We start from the raw sequence: 9,032 nt of genomic DNA, 5'->3' as shown, positions 1-9,032 counted from the left end.
AATATACACGACTTATTAATTTCTTTTTTGAATTCATATTTACATGTTTAACTTATTCACCGGTCAGGTACTAATCATTTTCCTTCTCATTTTATGCATGACCACTGCTGCGAGTCCGAAGGATTCGCCTCTTTCCGCATTCGGTGTTGGGCTAAAGCCCAACGAAATCCTCTCGTGTCCAGCCCCATCCGCAGCCTATACACAAAAAGAAAAGAATTCTGGGCTAAAGCCCAATGGCAAAACAGTCCGCAGCAGTTGGGCCCTAAAATGGGCTAGATCCATCCAATTCTCTTCCCCTCTATCTTATTTATTGTTGTATATTTTTATTTGCTTTGTATAACTAACCTTATCTTATTTTATTAACTTAGATGAATCTTAATAAATTAGTGGATTTAGTTCTAGTAATGGGTAGTTAGTTTAAGGAAGATTAACAATTAATCCCATAAGATTATTCTCTTCTTTTCTGGTTTCATTTCTTTGATTTGCAAAATGGCATGATTTTATATTTCGAGTTAAAAGAATCATATTTTATTCTTACTATCCTAGAAATTTCAAAACGTCATTAATATGTAAATATAAATTCAAGTATTATTCTTATAAATAATTCTTCAAATTTGGAATCGGTCACACATCATTTTAGCTAAGCATAATTAATAAAGCTAATGAAAAGGAAGGAAACTTATGTCCCTTTTCCATCATATTTAAAGAAAATAAAGCATTTCTACATCACCATATTGATACAATATAAGTTTTTATTTAAAATTCACATTAGCTATTTGGTATTTTTTTTATACTCTTAAATCGCAAAAAAGAATCATTAATATCTCACTATTTGAGTTGTTTTCAAATATTTATTAAAACACTGCACAAACTCGCGTTTTCTTCTATTTATATATTCTATGCAAATCTTATTTTAAAAAGCACCATTATTTAAAGCTTTAGCAATTTTTATAAGTTTTATTCGAAATGGCATTTAAAATCTTCCTTTATGCAAATCGTTATATTTTCTCTAAATCTTATCTTAAGCAATATTTATATTTTCTTTAAAAAACTTTAGCAATATTTATAAGCTATTTTCTTTAATTTTAAATATTATATTTGCATCTTTAGCCCTAATTAATTAACCTAAGTTTGGTCGGATAACCGTAAGTTAACGGATTCTAAAGGATGCCTAACCCCTTCCCTTTAGGATAATATAGAGCTCTTACCTGGAATCACACTGGTTAAGCAGACTATTAATTGAGGTTTAGTTTAACTTTGCCTTAGTTAACATTTAGGTGTCCTAAATCACCGTTAAATTAATTAGGTGGCGACTCCTTAAAACAAATAAATAGGAATCACCAATACGTCATACCCTTAAATCGACCCGGTTAAAATGGGGTGTGACAACCCTCTGGTAAAACCTCGGGGATCTGGACCCTGTACACGGACGGAGCATCCAACGTGAAAGGGTCCGGGCTTTGGATTGTACTTAAGGCCCCTGCGGGTGATATCACCCGACAATCCAAAAGAACTTTGAAATTGACCAATAATTAAGCTGAGTATGAAGCTATGATTGCAGGTTTGGAACTGGACAAGATCTTGGGGGCGGAGATCATCGAAGCAAAATGTGACTCACTCTTGGTCATGAACTAAGTAAATGGGGTCTCCAATGTAAAAGATGATAGGATGCAGGAATACTTGGAGAAATTCAGGTGGTTCTACACCGATTCAAAGAATGGACTATGCAACATGTACCGAGGGAACAAAATACCGAAGCTGATGCATTAGCTAACTTAGGCTGTTCGGTAGGAACAGAGGAATTTAACTCAGGCACGGTGGTCCAATTGATTAACTCCGTTGTTGAAAGCAGCCACGCCGAAGTCAAACTCCGCTGTTGAAAGCAGCCACGTCGAAGTCAACATGACAAGTTTAACTAGGGACTGGCAGAACAAATATATCGACTACCTGAAAAAGGGAAAGTTACCAGCAGATCCTAAGGAGTCATGAACCCTTAGGACCAAGGCAGCAAGATATAGTTTAATCGTAGAGAAACTATACCGACGTTCATTTTACGGTCCTTTAGCCAGATGTCTGGGGGCTGGAGAGACAGATTATGTAATGCGCGAGGTCCACGAAGAGACATCTGGTAATCACTCCGGAGCTGAGTTATTGGTTCGGAAGCTGATTCGAGCCGGTTACTATTGAGATCATATGGAAGAAGACACAGAATTTTTTTCGGAAATGCGATTGGTGTCAAAGGCACGCCCCAATGATCAACCAGGGGAATTGCTCCATCCGGTATTGTCCCCATGGCCATTCATGAAGTAGGGAATGGACATAGTTGGCCCTTTACCCTGGGCACCCGGTAAGGCTCGTTTTATTTTGTTTATGACTGACAATTTTTCTACATGGGTTGAAGCACAGACTTTTGAAAAAGTATGAGAAAAGGAGGTCATCAACTTCATATGGGACCACATCATTTGCCATTTCGGCATCCCAACTGAGATCACATGCGACAATGGCCGATAGTTCATAGGCAACAAAGTCAAATATGTTTAAAGATCAAGAAGATAATGTCCACTTCGTATCATGCGAGTGCAAATGGACAAGCAAAATCAACAAACAAGATTATTATTCAGAACTTAGGAAACGGTTAGACGAATCCAAAGGCAACTAGAAAGAAATTTTGCAGAAGTGCGCTGGGCTTACAGAACAACTTCGAAGTCAAGCACCGGTGAGACGCCATTTTTCTTGTTGTATGGTGTGGAGGCCTTGATCCCAATTGATGTCAAAAAACTGAGCTTGAGGTTCAGATACGCTATAGAGAAATCAAACGGCGAGGCTATGGCAGTAAAACTCGACTTAACGGAGGAACTACGCGAAATCGCGCTGGTCCCTCTGGCTGCTCAGAAACAACGAATGGGTAAGTACTACAATCAAAGATCGAACCTTCGACACTTCCAAATCGAGGACTTGGTCCTTTCCAAGTTCACGTTGCACACAAAGAACCCTTACGAGGGAAAGCTTGGTCCAAACTGTATCGCCACCCTGTACGGACCTTCTCAGTTTGCACACAAAGAACCCTTGCGAGGGAAAGCTTGGTCCAAACTGGGAAGGACCGTACAGGGTGATTGGAATAACTGGCAAAGGCTCGTACCAACTCGAATTGGAGGACGGCCAACAACTGCCAAATAATTGGAATATAGCACAATTAAAGAGATATTATTGTTAAGGTATGATCCCCGCACCCTTCATGAATTTCTTAAGCTTATCCGTTTTGATTTTTGCAGAAGCAAAGCCAGAGCAAAGTTAAGAAGATTAGAGTTAGGCCTGAAAACCGGTATTGCACTCTTTTTCCCTTAGCTCGATTTTGTCCCAAAGTGGGTTCTCCAGCAAGGTTTTTAACGAGGCAATGACGTAAAGCGTGTTACTTTGATTCCAAAGACCAGACAAGTGCTGGAACTGGGGACTGCCCGGTATCAACGATAGTGTTTCTTTTCTCTCACTTCAAACACAAACACTAGGGGACTATTACATAGCCCATTGAGGCCGAATCAATTGTATCTTTAAAGCTTCTGAAATTTCTGCATTAGGAATTATTGTAAGGGCCAAACGACCGAATGAGTCGTGCTCGGTTAGTCTTATTTGCTACGGCAAAAACAAATCGAATGCCCCCTCAGCAGTTGTACCATACAAGTTTGAGCAATGAGAAGAGCACTTCGGTTTAAACTTTTCACATATTAACATTGCGCGAGTATTCACTTCGCACACGTAAGTCCTTTATTCTCTTTTATCATCTCTAAGATCGAGAACAGCTATAAACTAGGGACTATCGTCAACGATTGATAAACAAAATAAGGGCTTGGCCTCAAAAAATTCTTGGCGAATTGAGCCTAACTCATACACGAAAGCGTTGAAAGTCTCAAGTAGACTAAGCCCAAAACTTGAAAGTACCAAGTCTAAAAGGTTGGAATATAAACCCTAATGCCCGAAGTGATTTAGAGACGTTCGAATTCACAAGCATAAAGTAAAGTCCGAATATATAGTCACCAACAGATAAAAGTCTCAGTGCACAAAGCTAGCTTGTTTTAAAAAATGGTTCACTTAAAACAACGAACTCATGTAAAGATTAGCCGAGGTAGAGCCTAACTTGTATTCGAACGAGATATCAGTCTGAATCTATTTCTTTCAAGTAAACATTAAGTAAACAATATTTAAGTGTCGAAAAACGAGAAGATTGGCTTGAGAAGACATCAGTAAACAAACACTTTTATAATATATATATATATATATATACAAGGCCAGATACCGACCTTGGTAAAATTTTACAAACGCAAAAGAAATATGCATTTTTCGGCCTAAGGGCTTATCTACTCCTCCTCCGAGGAATCTAACTCCTCGGAAGCAGCAAGCTCATCTTCTAAACAGTCGCCCAGGAGAGCTTTCTCAGTCCGGGTCTCGGCTTCCTCCGCGTCTATATCCTCGATGCCGCGCTGGACCTCTTGAAGAGTAAGCATACGGGTCTTCCATTTCATATGCTCGGCTCGCAAAGTAGAACGTTCATTAGAAGCTTTGACATCAACCTCAGCTTGGGCCTGGATTTGATCCTGGATTTGATCCTGCTCGGATAAGGCTAGCTACAGTTGGGTCGTCAACCCGGTATTCTGCTGGGATAGCACACTCAGATCTCCGGTGGCCGCCTCGAGCTGATCGGTAAGATTCTCAAAATACTTTGCCCGGGTATCGGCCTTCTCTTAGGCCACTCTCAAAACTTCCTTCTCTAAAGCAAGTTTGGCAATGAGGTGGGCAATCTCAGCTTTGACAGCATCGAGCTCTTGCCTTAGATTGGTGTTGGCAGCCGCCTCTTCCTCGAATAAAACCTCGGCTTCCCGTTCAAGCCTCTACTTATCCACCGAAAGGACGGTGTATTTCTCAACTAAACTCGCCAGATCGTTTTCAACCTGGAGTTTTCCCTCCTTAGCAACAGCAAGCTCGACCTTAAAAATCGAGGAGTCACCAACTTTTTTTCTTTTTGCTGCAAAAGGATCTTGAATTTCTTGGTCTCTCTATCTTGAGAATCTAGCTGGCCCCGAACGTCTTCGATCTGGCTCCGCCGCGCGCGTTTTCTTTTATACATCGAATGAAGCCCTTGTGCTGCAAAACAACAGACTGCGAAGAAGAGGAAAGGCTTAAATTAAACATAAGCACAAGTTATAAGATATATTTAAATTAGGAATGTTAAACATACCCGGTTGGCAGAGTGCATGCTCTCGTTGAAAAGACATTGCACGAGGCGCGGTTCATTTTTTCGTGGTCCTCATCAGACACAGTATAAAGATAAATCCGGTTATCAAGCGGCTATTTTTTCTATGACAACAAAATTTAAGAATATTTTTTTCCCATCCCAACTTTGTTTATATTGGGTTCTCTTTTAAATTCTTGTTTTAAAATGTCTTATTTAGAAATTTTCGAGGGAGTTAAACCATCTTTAATTGACGCTGAGCTCGCGGTTGATGCCGAATTTAGAAAAGCTTTTACTCAATATTCTACTTTGGAAAAAAGTGCTACACCCGTTGCTCTACGCCCTAGTACTTCTCAAAGTAGCAAAAAGGACTTGTCGGGTTTGTCGAATTTAAAAGTTTTAAATTCACATCCAACTCCTTCTCATAATGCAAACTTTGATGAATTTCACCTTTAATTGATGCAGCCAAATGTGGATATCTCCCAACTAGATGATTTGGACGTCTTAGCATGGTGGAAGAAATACAAGGCGAGTTATCCGATACTTTCAAGAATGGCTCGAGATATCCTTACAGTTCAAATATCAACCGTGGCTTCGGAAAGTGCATTTAACGAAGGAAGACAACAAATTGGAGACCATAGACACTCATTATTCGGATTTAGCTTGCAAGCAATAGTTTGCATTCACGATTGGATTAGATCGGAGCGACGCAACCAATACTTAGGAGAAGTGGAAGGCAAAGAGAAAGAGATACAACTTGCAAATAAATGTTATCCATTAATGAATAAAATATATGGCTCATTGAGCTTTTTTCTATTTACTTGTATTCATATTCTTACTTATATTAAGTTAGGAATATACCTAAAATATACTAAGAATACACTTATAATATACATCTACTTAAATTAAAAAATAGAAAGTTATATACTTGGAAAAATAACTTAAGTTATGATACATATAACTCAAACATATATATATATATATATATATATATATATATATATTATAAGTAGCTAAGAATATAAGATAAGTTTTTTTCAAAGTTTATAAATTTCTATTTTATAACTTAAGTATATTTATATTATAAGTATATTCTTAGCATATTTTAGGTATATCTAGCATAAATATACTTAAGTTATAAATAGAAGTTATAAACTTATAAAAAAAAACTTAGAAAAAACTTAACTTATATGCTTAGCTACTTATAATATACACACACTTGAGTTATAAAATAGAAATTTATAAACTTAGAAAAAAAATTAAGTTATATAGTAACTTAACTTATAAACTTAGAAATAACTTAAACATAGTGTATATATATAAGTATATTTATATATAAATAATATACATAACATATATAAATATACTTAAGTATACCTACAATATGCTTAATTGCTTATGTTATATAATATACATAACATATATAAATATACTTAAGTATACCTACAATATGCTTAGCTACTTATGTTATATAATATACATATACTTGACCTTGAGTTATAAATTAGAAAGTTATAACCTTAGAAAAAAAACCAATCTAGAATTTTATAAAATTCATAAGTTTTTAGTTATTAAATATATAAACTTAATTTATGATACATATAACTTAAGCATATATATATATATATGTTGTTAGTTATTAATATATAAACTTTAGTTATAAACTTATATAACATATATAAATATACCTACAATATACTTAAGAAAAACAAAAAAAAAACAAAAAAAAAAAAAACGATTTTACGGGTTGTACCCGGCAGGGTACGGTTTTCAATTTTCAACCCGGTTAATCAGTAACTACCTCTGTTGCCGGTTCTTTAACCGGTAACCGGCTGGTTGGGCAAACCGGTGCCGGTTCCGGGTCCGGTTGAGACCGGTTGACAGGTTTAATCTCTACCAATCCCAAAAGTTAGTTACTATTTTAAAGGGCACATCCTTTAGGAAGTGATACTTCAATTGATATTCTTCTATGTTATATAAATAAAATATTACTAATATCATATTATTGTTAAATAATACTTATATATTTATATATATATATATATATATATATATATATATATATATATATATATATATATATAACATGAGGTACCATGACGAGGCACGACGAGTCAAAAAACAAATAGATGAACACATTAATTTTGAGGCAAAAATGTATACTTAAATTAAGGTACCCTGAATGAAGTGGATAAAATATCATTAAATTAAGGTAGTGGATAAAATATCATCAGTGAAGTGAAAATAAATGAACAAATTATGAGAAAAGCAAAATGCTTCGTACTTACATACGTGTGAAGTTCAGAGCCTGTTTGGTCTAGCGGGGCGTGGCCGGCACCCAATGCCGAACTCGGCTTGAGCGAACCAAGCTATGACTCATATCATCTATGTCTCGAAACACAAATTAGGCCAAGGAGGCCAACCTGTAAACATAATATCGTATCTGGGGCCGACGAGGCCCTAAACTGTACTCCAAACTAACTCGGCAAGATGGGATAATCAAATGCCTACATAAACAACTACTATGCCAACCATGCCAATATACGTTTCTGCAAGCAGCAAAACCCAACAAGACATATATACAAGGGCCTACAAGGGCTCTATACTAACGTATTATACTAACAAAAAAAGTCTACAAGCCTCTACAAGAGTGTAACTGTAATATGGTCGGGACATGACCCTAGGCTACCCATATTGTATATACACAAAACTTTGGACCTGGTAACTTCGGATGATATGAAGCTTACCACACTGGTTGGTACTCAGTAAATTCTACTGGTGCGATTCTCCCGGCAACCTGTCTGAACCTGTGAGCATGAACACAGCGTCCCCAAGCAAAGGGACGTTAGTACAAAATAATGTACTGAGTATGCAAGACGATCAAAACTAATATTGAAATAAAATAATACAATAACTGAACATAACTAAAGAATCAATAAAGAAACTGACCGTACTTACCTGCCTTTAGCATCTAATGACTAATAAGACGACGTCGAACCACTTAGTCTCGTATAAGGCATCTAGACTTGCATGATTAGCCCCTAGGGCAGTCAATGTAGCCCCGAAGGAAGGCTATATGTATAATCATAGCCCCAAAAGCAAGTGGGCATTTGTATAGCCCCGAAGGCAGTCTAGACTGTATGGCCAATAGCCCCATAGGCAAGCATCATAGTCTCGAAGGAAACATCATAGCCCTGAAGGCAAATATCGTAGCCCTGAAAGCAACTATAACTCTACACGTTCTATGGTCATGCTTTCTATTGTTCCAACTATTTAACTACCAACAACAACAACATAATATCCAAATCCCTAACATTAACTACCAGTCACGAAACACCATACACCCAATACCAACCCAGCAACTACAACAATCCATATTCGACTTTCGACCCCCAATTCGTAAGTTCTTAATACCCAGAGATATCTAGAGCGTAGACCAGTTCATATATATAAACAAGAAGGGGAATCTTACCGAGACAAAAACGAAACAACGAGATCGAAAGTAGTGGCAAAACCAGCTATGCTGCCCTGCGAAAAGAATTACACCCGTCCCCCTAAGGAACGAAACATGTTGTTGTCGAGAAACCGAGATTTCACGTTCTGCTACAAGAGATATGTTCTGCCCAACTTCCATCAATTGAAATGTCAAATAGAGTTAGCTTGTACAAGTTGTAAGAACTTATATAATCCAACAATGGAGCTTTTGAAGCTACTGGTACGTTTTTTTGGACAAGAAGAGTTATTTTACGAAGTGTATTATCAAGTGCATTATATCCTTTATCTAAGTAACGAAGTGTTGGCTTCAAAT

At 37.0% G+C, this 9,032-nt stretch overlaps 1 long non-coding RNA gene across 2 annotated transcripts; it reads right to left on the bottom strand.

Moving 5' to 3' along the window:
- Window positions 1-4,239: 4,239 nt before the first annotated feature.
- LOC132628277 (uncharacterized) lies at window positions 4,240-9,022 on the bottom strand. Of its 2 annotated transcripts, XR_009578101.1 has the most exons (3): window positions 8,697-9,022; window positions 7,513-8,031; window positions 4,240-5,151 (listed from the first exon to the last, which is right to left on the bottom strand). It is a non-coding gene; the product is annotated as an uncharacterized LOC132628277 (long non-coding RNA). The 2 variants fall into 2 exon arrangements; XR_009578100.1 differs by lacking the exon at window positions 4,240-5,151 and having other exon boundaries at window positions 7,464-8,031.
- Between the last annotated feature and the right edge of the window lie 10 nt (window positions 9,023-9,032).

Source organism: Lycium barbarum, chromosome 2 (assembly GCF_019175385.1).
Source record: "Lycium barbarum isolate Lr01 chromosome 2, ASM1917538v2, whole genome shotgun sequence".
Taxonomy (NCBI): domain Eukaryota; kingdom Viridiplantae; phylum Streptophyta; class Magnoliopsida; order Solanales; family Solanaceae; genus Lycium; species Lycium barbarum.
This window is presented reverse-complemented; position numbering and strand designations above follow the sequence as displayed.